The following is a 21073-nucleotide window of genomic DNA, read 5'->3' on the forward strand; positions in this document are numbered from 1 at the left end:
AATGGTTAATGGACCTAAGAGCTGACCACAGCAACCTCCCCGAACAAGAACCAGTAACCATCTCAATGGCAGACATCCAAGAAAGAGTGTCAAAGATGAAGAGCTGGACAGCACCAGGCCCCGATATGATCCATACGTACTGGCTGAAGAAGCTAACTGCACTCCATGAACGCCTAGCAGCACAGATGAACCAGCTGCTGAGGGATGGAACCCACCCAGAATGGCTAACCCAAGGCAGGACAGTCCTAATCATGAAGGACCCCCAGAAGGGACCCATCCCATCCAACTACCAGCCAATTACCTGTCTCTGCACAACATGGAAGGCCCTGTCAGGCATCATTGCAGCAAAAATGAGTAAGCATGTGGCTCAATACATGAGCGAGGCACAGAAAGGGATTGGCAGTAACACCAGAGGAGCCAAGCACCAGCTACTGGTCGATAGAACAGTCGCCCGAGACTGTAAGAAGAGACAGACCAACCTGTGCACTGCCTGGATTGACTACAAGAAAGCCTATGACTCAATGCCACACACATGGATACTGGAATGTCTGGAACTATATAAGATCAACAGGAACCTAAGGACCTTCATCCAGAACTCAATGGAAATGTGGAAGACAACCCTAGAGGCCAACTCAAAACCCATTGCCCAAGTCAACATCAAGTGCGGTATATACCAAGGAGATGCGCTATCACCACTGCTGTTCTGCATAGGCCTGAACCCCCTCAGTTAGATCATCACGAAGAGCGGCTACGGGTACCGATTCCGTAGTGGGGCAACAATCAGCCACCTGCTCTACATGGATGACATCAAGCTGTATGCCAGGAACGAGCAAGAAATAGACTTGCTGATCCACACCACCTGGATCTACAGCGATGACATAGGGATGTCATTCAGATTGGACAAGTGTGGCCGGATAGTCTCAAAGAGAGGCAAGATGATCCGGACTGAGGGGATTGACCTACCAGAGGGCAACATAGGTGATATCCAAGACAGCTACAAGTACCTTGGCATCCCACAGGCTAATGGAAACCATGAAGAAGCCACAAGGAAGTCAACCACAGCCAAATACCTCCAGAGAGTAAGGCAGGTCCTGAAAAGTCAGCTGAATGGTAAGAACAAGGTCCGAGCCATCAACATGTACGCACTACCAGTCATCAGATACCCCGCTGGCATCATAAACTGGCCTAAGGAGGAGATAGAAGCCACAGATATCAAGACTAGAAAGCTCCTCACCATGCATGGAGGGTTCCACCCCAAGTCCAGCGCCCTGAGACTATACACTAAGCGGAAAGAGGGAGGCCGAGGGCTAGTGAGCATCAAGACCACGGTCCAGGATGAAACATCGAAAATCCGAGAATACATCAGAAAGATGGCCCCAAAGGATGAACTGCTAAGTGAATGTCTCAGGCAGCAGAACCCTGATGAGAGTGCAGAGGAGGAGGAGGAACAGACAACCTGGAGAGACAAACCCCTACATGGTATGTACCACCGTCAGATAGAGGAAGTGGCTGATATCAAGAAATCCTACCAGTGGCTGGATAATGCAGGACTGACAGACAGCACAGAGGCACTAATCATGGCAGCACAAGAACAGGCCATAAGCACAAGAGCCATAGAGGCCAGGATCTACCAGAGTAGATCAGACCCAAGATGCAGACTGTGCAAAGAAGCCCCTGAAACAGTCCAGCACATAGTAGCAGGGTGTAAGATGCTAGCTGGATCAGCGTACATGGAGAGGCACAACCAAGTGGCTGGGATAGTATACAGGAACATCTGCAACCAGTATGGAATAGAAGTACCCAAGTCCCAATGGGCCATACCACAGAAGGTGGCTGAGAACAACAGGGCCAAGGTTCTGTGGGACTTCAGCTTCCAGACTGACAAACAGATCCTGGCTAACCAACCAGACATAGTGGTGATGGACAAAGAGCAGAAGAGGGTGGTGGTGATAGATGTGGCGATCCCAGCTGACGCCAACGTCAGGAAGAAGGAACATGAGAAACTTGAGAAGTATCAAGAGTTGAAAGAGCAGCTGGAACGGATGTGGAAGGTCAAGGGTTGCGTGGTCCCCATGGTAGTGGGGGCACTTGGGGCAGTAACCCCCAAACTGGGAGAGTGGCTCCAGCAAATCCCAGGAACAACATCTGAAGCCTCAGTCCAGAAGAGCGCAGTCCTAGGAACATCGAAGATACTGCGCAGAACCCTCAAACTCCCAGGCCTCTGGTAGAGGACCCGAGCTTGAGGATGACATGGATACCCCCCCCCCCCCCCCCCCCCCCGGGGGTGAGAAGGAGATTTATATATATATATATATATATATATATATATATATATATATATATATTTTTTATTTGTGGCAGCGGGGGCGTGGTCAAGCGTCGGTCTGTGACAGGAGGGCAGAGTCAGGGAAGGTAAGTGGCAGAATCACTACACCTGATGTCAATTAACCTGGGTTTGTGTGTGTCTTCCCAGTGACCGCACCCTACGGAGGGAGATCGAAAGCAGAGGAGCTCATCCCCGAACCAGACACCGGTTGTGTGTGTTTGTGTCGGTTTAGTCTAAGAGTTGTTCACTGAAAAGTGTGGCAATAAAAACCCTGTTGCCGAACCTGATCTCTGTCCTGCCATCCTCTGTGCTCCACCCACCCATACAAACTGTTACAGTGGTGCTGAAACCTGGGATCTGGTGCGCAGCAGCCGAACAGCCCCATGGAGTCCTCCCCATTCGCCGAACTGGTCCAAGCCCTCGCCACGGCCCAGCAAAGCCAGCGCCAGGCGCTAGTCACCCTCCGAAAGGAGCAGGAACAGCGGTTCGAGGCCCTGGTGCTGGCCCAGCAAGAAGATCGTCAGGCGTTCCGGCACCTCCTCGTGTCGGCAGGATCCACCAGCACTCCCACCGCGGGCCCGTCCCCCCTCACCCTAACGCAGGACGGCCCCGAGGCATTCATCACGCTCTTCGAGCAAGTCGCGGAGACCTCGGGGTGGCCGATGGAGCAGCGCGCAGCGTGCCTTCTCCCCCTGCTAATGGGAGAGGCGCAGCTGGCCGCGCTACAGCTCCCCGCCGACCGGCCTACGCGGACCTCCGCCGGGCCGTCCTCCAGTGTGTGGGGCACACTCCTGAGCAGCAACGTCAGCGCTTCCGTGCTTTGCGCTTGGAGGAAGTCGGCCAGCTGTTTGCGTTTGGCCAGCAACTCCGGGACGCCTGCTGGCGGTGGTTGAGGGCCGACAACCGCGACGCTGAGGGGATCATCGACCAGGTGGTACTGGAGCAATTCGTCACATGCTTGCCAGCAGGAACCGCGGAGTGGGTCCAGTGCCACCACCCGGCGTCGCTGGATCAGGCAATCGAGTTGGTGGAGGACCATATGGCAGCTGTCCCAGCAGCAGGACAGCAGACAGCCTCTTCTCTCCTCTCTCTCTCTCTCTCTCTCTCTCCCTCTCCTCCTGTGTCTCGCCCTTGCCCCATTCCCCCACTGTGGAGGCAGGGGTCGGCGCCACTGGGGCCGGCCCGCCACACCCGCAGTGCCCTCCCATTTCTCGCTACCCGAACACAAAAAAAAAGGTAGTGCGGGAGGAACTCGAGGCCATGCTCGAAATGGGCGTCGTCGAGGAGTCCCACAGTGACTGGAGCAGCCCGGTGGTCTTGGTACCCAAGGCCGATGGGTTGGTCCGGTTCTGTGTGGACTATAGAAAAGTCAACGCAGTGTCTAAATTCGACGCGTACCCAATGCCTCGTATTGATGAGTTGCTTGATCGACTAGGCACTGCTCGCTTTTATTCGACACTGGACTTCATGAAGGGATATTGGCAGATCCCCTTGACTCCACTATCCCGAGAAAAAATGGCCTTTTCCACACCATTTGGTTTACACCAATTCGTCACACTTCCGTTTGGGCTGTTTGGGGCACCCGCTACGTTTCAGCGGCTGATGGACAGGGTCCTCCGCCCCCACGCCACCTATGCGGCTGCCTACCTTGACGACATTATCGTCTATAGTAATGACTGGCCGAGGCATCTCGAACATCTGAGGGCCGTCCTTAGGTCGCTGAGGTGAGCGGGTCTCACAGCCAACCCAAAGAAGTGTGCGATTGGGCGGGTGGAAGTACGGTATCTGGGCTTCCACTTGGGCAATGGGCAGGTGCGTCCCCAAATTAACAAGACCGCAGCAATTGCGGCCTGCCCGAGGCCCAAGACCAAAAAGGGGGTGAGACAGTTCCTGGGGCTGGCTGGCTATTATCGTAGGTTTATACCTAATTATTTGGACGTCACCAGCCCGCTGACTGATCTGACTAAAAAGGGGGCACCAGATCCGGTCCAGTGGACAGAGCAATGCCAGTGGGCTTTTTCTGAGGTAAAGGCCACACTGTGTGGGGGGCCACTTTTACACTCCCCTGACTTTTCTCTCCCCTTTATGTTACAGATGGATGCGTCGGACAGAGGGCTGGGGGCTGTTTTGTCCCAGGAGGGGGAGGGGGAGGACCGCCCAGTCTTATACATCAGTAGGAAGCTGTCGGTGTGGGAGGGGCGCTACAGCACTATCGAAAAAGAGTGCCTGGCAATCAAGTGGGCGGTCCTCGCCCTCCGTTACTACCTGCTGGGACACCCTTTCACCCTCTGTTCAGACCACGTGCCCCTCCAGTGGCTCCACCGCATGAAGGATGCCAACGTGCGGATCACCCGTTGGTATCTGGTGCTCCAACCCTTTAATTTCAAGGTGGTCCACAGGCCAGGGGCACAGATGGTCGTGGCGGACTTCTTCTCCCGTCAAGGGGGGGGGGGAGGGAGTTGGCTGCAGCCCGTACAGCCGCCCGGCCTGAGTCGGGCGGTGGGGGTATGTGGCAGTGGGGGCATGGTCAAGTGCCGGTCTGTGACAGGAGGGCGGAGTCAGGGAAGGTAAGTGGCAGAATCACTACACCTGATGTCAATTAACCTGTGTTTGTGTGTGTCTTCCCAGTGACCACGCCCTACTTAAGGAGGGAGAGCGAAAGCAGAGGAGCTCATCCCCGAACCAGACGCTGGTTGTGTGTGTGTGTCGGTTTAGTCTAAGAGTTGTTCACTGAAAAGTGTGGCAATAAAAACCCTGTTGCCGAACCTGATCTCTGTCCTCTGTGCTCCACCAACCCATACAAACTGTTACAATATTATATACACACACTAATATATAATATATACACTTGTGTTCAAAATAATGGCAGTCCAACACGACTAACCAGATCAATCATTGTTTTTGGTGGAAATTATATTACTACATGGCAAATAATTTACCAGTAGGTGTAGTAGAGTCATAGAAAACCAACCGACCCAACATTCATGATATGCATGCTCCTGAGTCTGTGTAATCAAATAATTAAGTGAAAGGGACGTGTTCAAAATAATAGCAGTGTGGAGTTCAATTAGTGAGGTCATTCATTCTGTGAAAAAACAGATGTCAATCAGGTGGCCCTAATTTAAGGATGAAGCCAGCACATGTTGTACATCCATTTCTCTCTGAAAACATGAGAAACATGGGTCGTTCCAGACATTGTTCAGAAGAACAGCGTGCTTTGATTAAAACGTTGATTGGAGGGGGGAAAACGTATACTGTAAAGAAGTGCAGAAAATGATGGGCTGCTCAGCTAAAATGATCTCCAGTGCTTTAAAATGGACAGCAAAACCAGAGAGACGTGGAAGAAAACAGAAGGCTACCATTCAAATGGATCGAAGAATAGCCAGAATGGCAAAGACTCAGCCAATGATCAGCTCCAGGGTGATCAAAGATGGTCTGAAGTTACCTGTGAGTACTGTGACAATTAGAAGATGCTTGTGTGAAGTTAATCCATCGGCAAGAAGCCCCCGCAAAGTTCCACTGTTAAAAAAAAGACGTGCTGAAGAGGATACAATTTGCCAAAGAACACATCGACTGGCCTAAAGAGAAATGGAAAAACATTTTGTGGACTGATGAAAGTAAAATTGTTCTTTTTGGGTCCAAGAGCCGCAGACAGTTTTTCAGATGACCCCCAAACACTGAATTCAAGCCACAGTACACTCTGAAGACAGTGAAGCATGGTGGTGCAAGCATCATGATATGGGGATGTTTCTCTTACTATGGTGTTGGGCCCATTTATCGCATACCAGGGATCGTGGATCAGTTTGCATATATCAAAATACTTGAGGAGGTCATGTTGCCTTATGCTGAAGAGGAAATGCCCTTGAAATGGGTGTTTCAACAAGACAACGACCCCAAACACACCAGTAAGCGACCAGCATCAGGGTTCAAGACCAACAAAATGAAAGTTATGGAGTGGCCAGCCCAATCCCCGGACCTTAATCCGATAGAAAACTTGTGGGGTGACATCAAAAATGCTGTTTCTGAGGCAAAACCAAGAAATGCAGAGGAATTGTGGAATGTTGTCAAATCATCCTGGGCTGGAATACCTGTTCACAGGTGCCAGAAGTTCTCAGAAACTGTGGTTATACAACTAAATATTAGTTTAGTGATTCACAGGAATACTAAATCCTTAAGATTTTTTCAGTTCATACAGTAAATATTTGGAGTTTGTAATGAAAAATGCAGACACTGCTATTTTTTTGAACAGCCCAATGTTCATTTTTCTTCATTTTCTGTAAAGTAATTAAAATATTCATACATTTTCTTCATGTTTTGATGTAGAATATAATGTGCAGTGTTCCCAATGTATGGAAATAAAAACTATAAGGATTTTGAGCTTTACTCACGTTTATATATATATATATATATATATATATATACTGGGTGCGATTTGCTGGGGGGGATCATCCCCCCTCTGGTTTTTATCTCTGCTGAAAAAAAATCCTCGGGGACAACCCCGTCAATAAAACAAACAAACCAAAAAAAAAGTTGACATGACAGGCATGTTGTGACACAGTTTTCTATGGTCTACATTGCACTCACTTTCAAAATGACCCGAAGTGGCAGCTTTGGTGTTCACGAATGTCCCCAGCAAATAGATACATTGTAGATAATAACAATATCTTTGCATTCTCATAGAACGCAAAGATATTGTTATTATCTACAATGTATCAATGTATCTGCAGGGATGCAAACAGCGTGCCTTTTGGCGGATGCCGCCTTTTTCACGGCCGATTTTTTTTTTTTTAGGGGGGGCGTTGGAGTGTCTGATTATAATTTCAAAGTAAATTCTGTATTAAAATTACTAAATAAACAAATCCGTTACAGTCCATGAAACAGGAAGTACAAGGATGAGAAAAAAAAACAGTTTAAATCGGAAAGCTGCGCACAATGTGAACTGCGCCATCAGAGCAAACTGTTCATTTAGTATTCATGTATTTTTGTGATTTTCGAGTCACTGTCCATTTAATCTGGAGGGAGAGAAACATCACAGCAACGCGACAAGCAATGCGAACTTTGTTGTGTTAGTGTTCGTGTATTTAGTCAGAGAGATAGGAAGATGAATTTACTGTACTATCTCTGGTTTAGTGTTCGTTTTCATTTAGTGTTATTTATTTGATATCATCGGATGTTCTTGAGCTGTTAGCCTATTGTTACCTTAATTTTGTGACCTTTCATGATTTAAAAAAAAAACATCCCCCCTTGTTTTTTTGACAAATCGCACCCTGTATATGTGTGTGTGTGTGTGTGTGTGTGTGTGTGTGTGTGTGTGTGTATATTTCTTTCATCTCAGAAATATTGCTAAGAAATTTAATGTCATTGCGTGACGCAGAAAAACTAGTCCATGCTTCCGTTACCTCCAGGTTGGATTATTGTAATGCCTGACTGTCTGGATGTTCCAATAAGTGCATAAATAAGCTCCAGTTAGTTCAAAATGCAGCAGCAAGAGTCCTTACTAGAACTAGAAAATATGACCACATCACGCCTGTCTTATCCACACTGCACTGGCTCCCAATCAAATTTCGTATTGATTATAAAATACTACTACTGACCTTTAAAGCACTAAATGTACCTGAGTGAACTTCTGCTCCTCTATGACCTGCCACGCCTACTTAGATCAAAAGGTGCAGGCTATCTGCTGGTACCTCGTATAGTGAAGGCTACATCAGGGGGCAGAGCCTTTTCTTACAAAGCCCCACAGTTATGGAACAGCCTTCCAAGTAATGTTCGGGAATCAGACACAGTCTCAGCATTTAAGTCTAGGCTGAAAACATTTATGTTTAGTCAAGCCTTTTGTTAATGGTGTTTATGAGGTAAAGGAGTAGATCTGGAGGGTCCTCAGACATAGAGTGTTTTGGTAAACTGGGATGTATGGATGCTGTCAGTCCCCACTCGCTTGCTCACTCGAGTTTGTTGACGGTGTAGTGGCTGGCTGCTTTATGTCCCGAGGCTCCCTCATGCCTGTGTTACCTTCTGGCTCTCTCCTTTTAGTTATGCTGTCATAGTTAGTTGCCGGAGTCCCCTGCTTGTACTCGGTGCAATATGTATACTGTTCCTACTTATTCAGGTGACATTGGGCATACCTAACAACCTGTGTTTTCTTTCCCTCCCCCCCACCCCAAATCTGTCCCTCTGAGTTACATGGAGTCAACAGGAAATCTTTTGGTGGAGAGGGTGGAGACCTCGACTGGCTATCGTAGCCTGCAGGGAATCGGCCGTCAGACTTTCTGTCGCATGTCACAGACCCAGTGAAATGTAACTGAATTGTCTTGGCCAGTCCTAAGGGTCCCATCTGCATCTCATCATTGCTGAGGAGTGTGCTCCCATCACCCAATCAAGCATCCAGCCAGAGCAGGCCATGATATATTTTTTACCATATTAACATGCCATTGTTGTGTGTTATGCCTGATGTAAAGACTCTCGTCTCTGCGAGCCTACCACACAGATTTAATACTTGTCATTTTTAGGGCATACCTAACAACCTGTGTTTTCTTTCTCTCTCTCTTACCCCCCCAATCTGTCCCTCTGAGTTACATGTTGATCCTGGGATTGAGATGCTGGCCTCTTCTGCCCCTTGGACCTGCTTGATCCATCCTGGTGCCCTGTGTCTGGTCGGAGTTTTATCACACCGCTCCTGTGAAGGACGGCCCCATGAGGACAGCTGAGGGTTATACCTGTTAAAACTGTTAATATTATAGTCAGGCTGTCTGTTGTTGCCCAAATGAGGATGGGTTCCCTTTTGAGTCTGGTTCCTCTCGAGGTTTTTTCCTCATGTCGTCTGAGGGAGTTTTTCCTTGCCACCATCGCCACAGGCTTGCTCATTGGGGATAGATTAGGGATAAAATTAGCTCATGTTTTAAGTCATTCAAATTCTGTAAAGCTGCTTTGCGACAATGTTTATTGTTAAAAGCGCTATACAAATGTCACATATATATATATATATATATATTAGTGCTGTAAAAAATGTCGCGTTATTAACGCGTTAACTTGACTCAATTTTAACGGCGATAATTTTTTTATCGCGAGATTAACGCTCTGTGACATGATGTAGGTTTTTCATAAGCTTTTGAAACTGCCAGGAACTTGGAACAGAGACTTTGCTTAGAAAAACGATAGCAGCTAGCCATGCCCTGCACAGCCAGAGTCCTCTGCCCTCCTCCCTCAAAGAACCAGCGCGGGCAGGGCGCGCTAGTAGAGATGGGATTTATGGTTCTTTGATGGGATCCGCATCTTTGTGATCCGTTCTTTGAAAAGAGCCGTTCAAAAGACTGGCTCATTTGGCTCTTTTTAAATATTTATTCAGTTTTAAGAAGACAGCGTCTAAAGAAGCCAGATCCCTCTGAACTGTAAACTCAATGCTATCCCAGAAATCCTTCCTGTAATATGCAAATTTGGCCGCCTCTGATTGGACAGCACGACGCATCAACAGGCAGAAAGTGTAAAAGTACAAAATGTGTTAAGTGAGCTGAAACAGTAAAGATCAGATTCAATGCAATATTTATCAACGAACAACTTAAAGTTAATATAATAGTGTACTTTATATTATAATCAAGCATGTCAAGCCTACCGTCACTGTGTAACCTGTCTCTCTGATAGACTAACTCAAGCAGTAGATTACTTCACTCATGGTTCTCTTGTTAGTCTCGGGACGAAGAGCCCCGGTGCTCAGATTAGGTTTCAGTTTGCAGTGGCTGTGTCAAGACGTGTTATGCTTTGCAATAAGAAAAACATTGGTACAAAACAAGCCCGTTCACTTTTTTATGCTGGTAAGAGAATTACAGTGGTTTTTCGTGTGACAAAAATGTGCGATTAAATTGCGATTAATCGCGAGTTAACTATGACAGTCGCGACATTAATCGCGATTAAATATTTTAATCGCTTGACAGCACTAATATATATATATATATATATATATATATATATATACACATACACACACACACACACACAGTGGGGCAAAAAAGTATTTAGTCAGTCACCAATTGTGCAAGTTCTCCCACTTAAAAAGATGAGAGAGGCCTGTAACTTTCATCATAGGTATACCTCAACTATGAGAGACAAAATGAGAAAAAAAAATCCAGAAAATCACATTGTCTGATTTTTAAAGAATTTATTTGCACATTATGGTGGAAAATAAGTATTTGGTCAATAACAAAAGTTCATCTCAAAACTTTGTTATATACCCTTTGTTGGCAATGACAGAGGTCAAAAGTTTTCTGTAAATCTTCACAAAGATTTCACACACTGTTGTTGGTATTTTGGCCCATTCTTCCATGCAGATCTCCTCTAGAGCAGTGAAGTTTTGGGGCTGTCACTGGGCAACACGGACTTTCAACTCCCTCCAAAGATTTTCTATGGGGTTGAGATCTGGAGACTGGCTACGCACACTCCAGGACCTTGAAATGCTTCTTACGAAGCCACTCCTTCACTGCCCAGGTGGTGTGTTTGGGATCATTGTCATGCTGAAAGACCCAGCCACATTTCATCTTCAATGCCCTTGCTGATGGAAGGAGGTTTTCACTCAAAATCTCACGATACATGGCCCCATTCATTCTTTCCTTTACACGGATCAGTCGTCCTGGTCCCTTTGCAGAAAAACAGCCCCAAAGCATGATGTTTCCACCCCCATGCTTCACAGTAGGTATGGTGTTCTTTGGATGCAACTCAGCATTTTTTCTCCTCCAAACATGACACGTTGAGTTTTTACCAAAAAGTTCTACTTTGGTTTCATCTGACCATATGACATTCTCCCAATCCTCTTCTGGATCATCCAAATGCTCTCTAGCAAACTTCAGATGGGCCTAGACATGTACTGGCTTAAGCAGGGGGCACTGCAGGATTTGAGTCCCTGGTGGCGTAGTGTGTTACTGATGGTAGCCTTTGTTACTTTGGCCCCAGCTCTCTGCAGGTCATTCACTAGGTCCCCCCATGTGGTTCTGGGATTTTTGCTCACCGTTCTTGTGATCATTTTGACCCCACGGAGTGAGATCTTGAGTGGAGCCCCAGATCAAGGGAGATTATCGGTGGTCTTGTATGTCTTCCATTTTCTAATAATTGCTCCCACAGTTGATTTCTTCACACCAAGCTGCTTACCTATTGCAGATTCAGTCTTCCCAGCCTGGTGCAGGTCTACAATTTTGTTTCTGGTGTCCTTTGACAGCTCTTTGGTCTTGTCCATAGTGGAGTTTGGAGTGTGACTGTTTGAGGTTGTGGACAGGTGTCTTTTATACTGATAACGAGTTCAAACAGGTGCCATTAATACAGGTAACGAGTGGAGGACAGAGGACCCTCTTAAAGAAGAAGTTACAGGTCTGTGAGAGCCAGAAATCTTGCTTGTTTGTAGGTGACCAAATACTTATTTTACCGAGGAATTTACCAATTAATTCATTAAAAATCCTACAATGTGATTTCCTGGATTCTTTCCCCTGGATTCTTTTTTTTTTTTTTTGCTCCTCCTACTCAAGCAAGTAGGATGCTTCTTTGCTTTGCTCCTGCTTTCTTTATCTTTATTTTTATACTTTACTTTCTCATTTAATTTCCACTATTATTTTATTTTATTTTTCATCTTTATAAGCTTTTCATTTAATTTTAATTTAATTTCCACTATTTTTTTTCCATCTTTATAAGATAAGTTAGTTTTTAAAACAAAATGCCAGGGAGCAAAAAATCCTGCAGAAAATGCATGGAACTAGAACAGAGGATTTCTATTCTGGAATCAAAGATTGATGCTCTGCCAAAGACGGATGAATTAAAAGTGATATCTCAGGAAAGGAGTACAGAAACAGTGGCTGAGAATGCAGAGATTGCACTCTGACAGACCGATGGCATTGCAGATCAAGTGGATGAATTCATCAATCAAGCTGGGCAAAATGTGAGTACAGAAAAATGGCAAATGATGGGTGGCAAGCCCAAAAATAAAAACAGAAGAGTAATTACTTCAACACCAGCTCGTTCTACAAATTACAATAGGATCTACAATCCTATGGAAAATCCACAGCCCATAAGGCTTCAGAACAAATTTGAATGCCTCAGGGATGTGGAAGAGGATTTTTCAAGCGGACAAACACATAGTAAAAAGAGATCGCACCAAGATCAAAGAGCTGTGGGAAGAGGCAAAAAGCAGCTCGTAACACCACCTGATCCCACAACCCTTGTTCTTGGTGATTCCACTGTAAGACAATTAAAAGGTTATGGGATGATTATCTGTTGCCTTCCAAATGCATCCATCTCTGACACCAAAGACAGCATTTTGAAACTCATGTCCGAGCATAAAACTATTAAACGTATTGTTGTGCATGTGGGAGCAAATGATGTTTTCAGAGAACAGTTGTTTGTCCAAGATGATTTCAGAAAACTTTTTTCTGAGCTCTATAAGACTGGAATTCAATCTTTTATCAGTGGCCCACTTCCAGCGAGAGGAAGTTTTGCTTTTTCTCGACTCTTCAGTCTTAACACCTGGCTTGGAAAAACTTGTTTTTCATTTGGTATGAACTTCATAGACAATTTTAACCTTTTCTGGAATCACAGAGAATTCTACAAGCCAAATAGCACTGAACTCAGCTGGATTGGAGCCAAAGTCTTAGTAGACCATTACAGACTTGCAATCTTTTCTCAGCCAGCATTGAGGAAAACAGTTGATAAGATCTCGCAGACTGACATTGTTACAAAACCTAAACATTCATCTTTGCAAGTCATCATCAAGGACACACAGACATCTGACCTGCAAGACTGCCAACATTCAAAGACAGAGGACTCCACTTCACCTCGGATGGATTTCCCAAATAGCATGAAAAAATTGCTCCCAATGGCTACACTCTCTTTTTCCAGACCAAATCTGTCGAGACAAGCAGTGTACCCAGTTCATCAAAATTGTGTTCGCCCAGGACTTTCAGCTGGCTACAAATCTTTTTCACCATCCAAAAGATACATGTCATCTCCAATCCTTTTACCCTCAAACCAAATGGAACATTTAGAAAGTCTTGTTTGATGTACTCTGGGTCCCTGAAAATGGGTGTAGTTTTGAAAACCAGCTGGGACCCAATGTGCCTATGCCATTCTCTATTCCTGTGTTGAAAAGAAACAGAAAACTTAGAGCACATTTAACCCTGGGGGTGAACCAATCTAATCTCCTTCCTGTTTTAAAACAGCATCAGAGTACACAAGCAGATATTACTTCTAGACTTTCTGTAAAGCTAGCTCTTCTGAATGTTAGATCACTTTTAAACAAATCATTTTTAATTAATGATCTTATTTGCAAACACAATCTTGATTTTTTGCTTCTAACTGAAACCTGGCTGGATCAAGCAAATAGTGCTACCACCCTTATTGAAGCAGCTCCCCCAAATTTTAATTTTTTGAATGTTACCCGACAAGGGAAAGGTGGAAGGATCGCAAATATATTCAAAGTCTCTTTTCAATGTAAACAATCCTCACTTGGTGATTTTACGTCCTTTGAACACTTATGTGCACTTGTTACATGCTCTCCTAACATATTATTATTAACTATTTATAGGCCTCCAAGACATTCAGCCAAAGTCTTTCTTGAAGAGTTTGGTGAACTGTTATCAGTCATTTGCTTAGAGTTTGATTGTCTTATTATATCTGAGGATTTTAACTTGCATGTAGATAATCCTGAAAACACTTATGCCAGAGAACTACTTGCACTTATTGACAACTTCAACCTAGTACAACATGTACAGGGGCCGACCCACTCTCGTGGTCATACTCTTGACCTCGTCATCACAAAGGGTCTTACTGTTTCTAATACTGTTGTTGACCTGGCCTTATCCGATCATTTCTGTGTTTTCTTTGATGTTTCTATGTCTCCTCACATTCAGAACAGCTCAACGACTATAGGTAGGAGAGTCATAAAAGACAACACATGTGCTCTCTTTGAGCAAGCTCTCTCTCAGAACTCAACCAAAATGTCAGACTCTGTAGAAGATTTACTGGAAATTTTTAATTTAAATATGACCCAAATTATGGATGATATTGCTCCATTCAAAATCAAAAGAGTCAATGATAAGCAGAAAGCACCATGGAAGCAGTACCCGGCTGTTAAACTGCTAAAGAGAGAATGTAGAAAGACTGAAAGAAAATGGCACAAATCTAAACTTCACATCCATCATCAAATCCATAAAGAGATGCTTTGTAATTATAATTATGAAATTCGTAAAGCAAGACAGTCTTTCTTCTCCAACGTCATCAGCAGGAATATGAACAATGTCTGTGTGCTATTTTCAACAGTAGAGAAGCTAATGGCCCTTTTCCACTACCCTTTTTCAGCTCACTTCAGCTTGCTTCAGCTCACTTCAGCCTGACATGGCTCGCGTTTCGACTACCAAAAACCAGCACGACTCAGCTCGTTTCAGCCCTGCTTAGCCCCTAAAACTCGCACCGTTTTGGAGTGGGGCTGAAGCGAGCCAAAGCGAGCCGAGTGAGGTTGGGGGCATGAGCAGACACTCCCCTGTGCACTGATTGGTGAGGAGGAGTGTCCTCACATGCCCACACACGCCCCGCGAGTGCGCTGGGATCTGTAAACACCGCAAACCCGGAAGGAGAAGAATTACGAATTACGAGAATTTCTGAAGCCTTATGCGCCTCGCCTCATCTATATGCTCTTGCCAGTATCTGTCCGCGTTGTCGGTGACAAGCCACAGCACCAAGACCAGCAACACTAACGACTCCATGTCCTCCATGTTTATTGTTTACTATTCGGGTCGTGAGACTACCGCTTAAAAGCTCACTGATGTCACTGTTTGTGCTGCTTAACGACATCACCTGACGTCCACCCACTTTCGCTAACTCCACCCAATGTGTCCACCCACTTCCAGCCAGCACGGTTCAGCGCGGTTGTAGTCGAAATGCAACGCCAACAGCCCCGCTCAGCCCGACTCAGCACGGCACGACTCAGCCCAACTCAGCCGCGTTTGTAGTGGAAAAGTGGCATAACTAATCCCCCACCACAATTAGCACCTGAACTTCTCTCAGTTAATAAATGCAATGAGTTTGCATCCTTTTTCAAAGGTAAAATTGTTAAAATATGGCAGAATATTCCTCATAATATATCTCAGTTGCAAAAAATTGAAAAACTGCAATCACCAATGACACAGATAGATAACTTCAACACAATGTCAGAATTTTAATTGATTATGAGACTCTTGAAAAAACTGTACAAAATCTCAGTTCCTCAACATCTGAATTGGACATTCTGCCCACCAACTTTTTTAAGTCTGTTCTTCATCTTATAATTACAGATGTGCTTCAAATTATAAATACATCCCTAGAGACTGGCGTTGTTCCTGTGTCCCTAAAAAAAGCCGTTGTAAAGCCCCTACTTAAAAAAATAATAATCTGGATCCTTCAGTATTAAATAACTACAGGCCAATATCAAATTTACCATTCATCAGGAAAATCCTTGAAAAATTGTCTTCAATCAATTAACTGCCTTCTTGATATCAAACAGCCGTTTTGATAATTTTCAGTCAGGATTTTGTGCCAATCATAGCACTGAAACAGTGCTGATTAAAGTTATAAATGACATACGTCTTAATACTGATGCAGGCAAAACATCGGTCCTGGTATTACTGGACCTCAGTGCAGCTTTTGATACTGTTGATCACAACATACTGCTATATCGACTTGAACACTGGGTTGGATTGACTGGTAAAGTTATCAATTGGTTAAATTCATACTTAAAAGATAGAAGCTTCTTTGTTACCCTGGGAAATTGTTCCTCAACGTCAATGTCCTTGACCTGTGGTGTCCCCCAGGGGTCGATTCTTGGACCATTACTTTTCAACCTTTATATGCTCCCACTTGGGCAAATTATCAATAAAAATTCAATTTTGTATCACTGCTATGCAGATGACACCCAAATTTATTTTGCTCTATCACCTAATGATTATGCCCCCCTTGAATGTCTCTACCAGTGTATCGATCAAATCAACAGCTGGATGTCACAAAATTTTCAGCTGAACACAGATAAAACAGAAGTAATTCTATTTGGAAAAAAAGATGAAAGACTCAGGATTACCACTATTCTTGACACAAAAGGGATTAAAACTAAAGAAATGGTTAAAAATCTTGGTGTTTTCATTGACAGCGAGCTAAACTTTGACAGTCACATGATAGCAATCACTAAAACGGCATTCTATCACCTAAAAAACATTTCCAAACTAAGAGGACTTATGTCAAAAAATGATCTGGAAAAACTAATACATGCCTTCATCTCTAGTAGGGTTGATTACTGCAATGGCCTTTTCACAGGCCTGCCAAAAAAGACTATCAAACGACTTCAGCTGGTTCAAAATGCAGTGGATAGGGTTCTCACACAAACAAAAAGAACAGAGCACATTACTCCAATTCTAAGGTCCCTTCACTGGCTTCCAGTAAGCTACAGAATTGACTTTAAAGCATTGCTGCTGGTGTATAAATTTCTAAATGGTACAGGGCCCAATTACCTCTCTGATATGTTGCAGCGGCCTAACCCAATCAGATCTACCAGATCGAAACAGAAAAATTTACTATTAAGACCAGTTGTTAAAACAAAGTATGGTGAAGCAGCTTTTAGCTACTATGCAGTACAGCTATGGAACCAACTGCCAGAGGACATTAAAAATGCTCCTGCTGTTGGCAGCTTCAAATTTAGGTTAAAGACCAAGCTGTTTTCAGATGCTTTCTGTTAAATAATTAATATTGTCTTCTTTACATTTTTTATAATCTTTACTCTCTCTGCATGTTTTAAATTTACTTTAACTTTATTCTATTTTATTCTGCTGGTTTCTTTTTTTTCTCCTCCTATTTGAACTACTACTTCATTTTATTATTTTATTTCTACTATTGTTTAATTCTTATTATTTTCTTTTAATTCTTTTAATTAATTGTTTTAGAATAAAAATAAAATTATTTTATGTAATTTTATTTCTCTATTGTTTACTGTTTTTGTTTTTACTTCTGTAAAGCACATTGAACTGCCATTGTGTATGAAATGTGCTATATAAATAAACTTGCCTTGCCTTGCCCCCAATTCTGTCTCTCATAGTTGAAGTGTACCTATGATGAAAATTACAGGCCTCTCTCATCTTTTTAAATGGGAGAACTTGCAAAATTGGTGGCTGACTAAATACTTTTTTACCCCACTGTGTGTGTGTATATATATATATATATATACACACACACATATATATATATATATATATGGCGGCACGGTGGTGTAGTGGTTAGCGCTGTCGCCTCACAGCAAGAAGGTCCTGGGTTCGAGCCCCGGGGCCGGCGAGGGCCTTTCTGTGCGGAGTTTGCATGTTCTCCCCGTGTCTGCGTGGGTTTCCTTCGGGTGCTCCGGTTTCCCCCACAGTCCAAAGACATGCAGGTTAGGTTAACTGGTGACTCTAAATTGACCGTAGGTGTGAATGTGAGTGTGAATGGTTGTCTATGTGTCAGCCCTGTGATGACCTGGTGACTTGTCCAGGGTGTACCCCGCCTTTCGCCCGTAGTCAGCTGGGATAGGCTCCAGCTTGCCTGCGACCCTGTAGAAGGATAAAGCGGCTAGAGATAATGAGATGAGATATATATATATATATATATATCACATTCACTGGACATGAGCAATCATGCACTCTGATTGGCTACTCTCGAATTCGGATATCAGCTCATATACCGTGAGCAGAGAAACACAAAATGGCAGAGCATGTTGCTGAACCAACTGAGGGTGAAATAAAAACTCTGCTTGAAAACAAAACCCCCCAAAATTATCAAGTTATTTAAAAGAAACATAAATAGCTAAAAGAATATAGGGTTGTTTTTTTCCTCCAATATCTCCTGTTCCAGGCGGCACAGGGTGTAGTGGTTAGTGCTGTTGCCTTACAGCAAGAAGGTCCGGGTTCGAGCCCCATGGCCGGTCAGGGCCTTCCTGTGCGTAGTTTGCATGTTCTTCCCGTGTCCGTGTGGGGGTTCCTCCGGGTGCTCCGGTTTCCCCCACAGTCCAAAGACATGCAAGTTATGCTAATTGGTGGCTCTAAATTGACCGTAGGTGATTTTAAAAACCCTAAAAGAAGAGAACCCCCCCAAAAAAATACAGAAAAAGCAACACAATATGGAATAAAATTATTTGATGGCAAGAACTTTTTTTTTTAAATTTTTTAAGAATTATTGAATTTTTCACAAATCGCTACTGTCATTTTGTTTACATTCTAAGCGGAAATGATTTTGTTGGACATTTTGTATAAAGATTTTATTTTTTTAATTTGCAAAAAATCATAAAAATGCTGTTTTTCAAAATCCAGTGAACGTGAATAGAATAAAACAACTATTCTACTCAATCTCATCTATCATGTACGACTCGATTTTGTGGAATAACCATATTTTATATATATAAATAATATGGTTATTCCACAAAATTGAGTCGTACATGATAGATGAGATTGAGTAGGATAGTTGTTTTATTCTATTTATTCACGTCTGCCGTACGACAGACGTGAACGGGCGTACGGCAAACACAGAACTGCAAACATGGCGCTGAAACACAAGTTCACTGTGGCATTTAAACTGGAAGTACTGAAATACGCCAAAGAAAATTCAGGAGAACAGACAGCTAGGCATTTTAACATCGATGCCAAGCAGGTGAGGGCATGGAAAAAGCAGAAGGAAGCACTCACCGATGCAGCGAGACTAATTTCTTCGAAGAGAGCCAGACTACAAGGCAGGGGGAGGCGACCTGTCAGTGAGGAGATGGAGGCTACTCTGAGGTGCTGGGTTCATGAATGAAGACGGAGATACCTGAGGGTGAGCAGGAGGATGATCCAGGCAAAAGCAGCTGCAATTTTTCATGAAATGTCTGACTGCCGTGAGGAGACATTCAATGCTAGTCGGGGATGGCTTGACCGTTTCATGAAGAGGAGCGACTTCACCCTCAGGAAGCGAACAACACTGGCTCAAAATGATGCGAGGCACTCCGTTTCGAAGATTGTGAACTTCATCACCTTCGTCAATCAGAAAATAGCGGAGAAAAAGATCAAGGATTCGGATGTCATCGCCATGGACGAAACCGCTTGCTGGTTTGACATGCCCGGTCAAACCACAGTGGACACCGTGGGTGTGAGAAGCGTGACACTAAAGACGACCGGGCATGAGAAATGTCATGTTACCGTTGCACTGGCAGCCAAAGGAGATGGGACAAACCTTAAGCCATACGTTGTTTTTAAGGGAGGCGTACGGGAGGTGAAGGCAATAATGGCAGATTGCAATGACGTGGTGTTGGCAACATCTAAAAATGGTTGGATGGATGACAGCCTGACCAGTGACTGGCTGAAAAAAAGTGGTTGACAGGCGGCTCTTCGGTGGTGAGCGTCTCCTGGTTTGGTACAGCTTCAGGTGCCATATCTCTCAGGCCACCAAGGCTGAGCTGAAAAACGGATTCCGTATGCAGATGGCTGTGGTGCCTGGCGGCTGTACGAAATATGTGCAGCCTGCAGACGTCAGCTGGAAGACGGGTTTTAAAGCTCATCTGAAGCAGTCGTATGACGCATGGTTGGCAGAGGAGGGAAATAAAACTTTTACCAAGGGAGGGAATATGAGGGCAGCAGACAAACGGACCATCGTGAGCTGGGTCCGAGCAGCGTGGGCGTCGCTGGATGCGGACCTCATCAAGCGGTCATTCAAGGTGAGTGTAGTGTGTGTGCAGTGTGTGCCCTTCATTGATAATCATCTGCGGAAGCATACCGTTAATTATGAATGCAACCTAGTTTAAAAACTTGTTTCTTGTGTTCTCTTATAAGGTGTGTGGCATCACTGTGGCTGCAGATGGGACTGAGGATGATATGGTCCACTGTTTGAAGGCAGGGCAACCGTGTGCAGCTGGGAAAGACGTGCTACAGCAGGCCAGAGTGACTGAGGCAGTGGTGGCTATGGAGGAGGAGGAAGATGAGGGAGAGACTTTTGAGAATGAAAACTTGATAGAGGAGGATGGGAGTGATGATGAGGTGGAGAGAAATGAAAACGTTGAAGAGTAGCATCACATTGAGGCATGAAAGACATGTTTTTTCGTTAAGAGTTCGTTTGCTGGTTCATTAAGGTATTGATACAGGCATTGTCTCTGTGTGTGTGTGTGTGTGTGTGTGTGTGTGTGTGGCCTGTGTCTCTCATGGTATTTTCTTCTTTGTCTTTGAATCTTCGGGTTCAGAGGATGGGATTGAGTTGGTTTCTCTTGTCAATGTTTAGCAAATACGTTTTTTTTTTTTTTAAATATTAATTATATTGCAATGTGTTCTGTTGTAATGCAATAACTATTGAATGTAAAATGGGCTAATAATGGTGGATTCTGTTGTAAACCACAAAAAACGAACACTTTAAAGACATGTATGAATTAAAAACAAATGAAATTGTATGAATTAAATAAGTATGAATTAATAAATGTATAAAAACTATGAGTTTCGTTTTTTTTTTTTTCAAATGACAGTATCGCTGGGATTTTAAAAAGAAAATTAGAAGCCTCCTTCAAATAGTAACCTGCCCCTATTAATAGCCTGGTCCAAACTAATTTTTTGTTAATAGTAGCCCCGGCTACTATTTGAGGAATTACGGTACATACACACACTGTATACACACACACACACACACACACACACACACACACACACAAACCTATTTGATGACCCTATGAATGATGAAGCCTCTCAGTCATGCGTCTGCCAATCAAACACTCCATTG

Source organism: Neoarius graeffei, chromosome 9, assembly GCF_027579695.1.
Source record: "Neoarius graeffei isolate fNeoGra1 chromosome 9, fNeoGra1.pri, whole genome shotgun sequence".
NCBI lineage: Eukaryota > Metazoa > Chordata > Actinopteri > Siluriformes > Ariidae > Neoarius > Neoarius graeffei.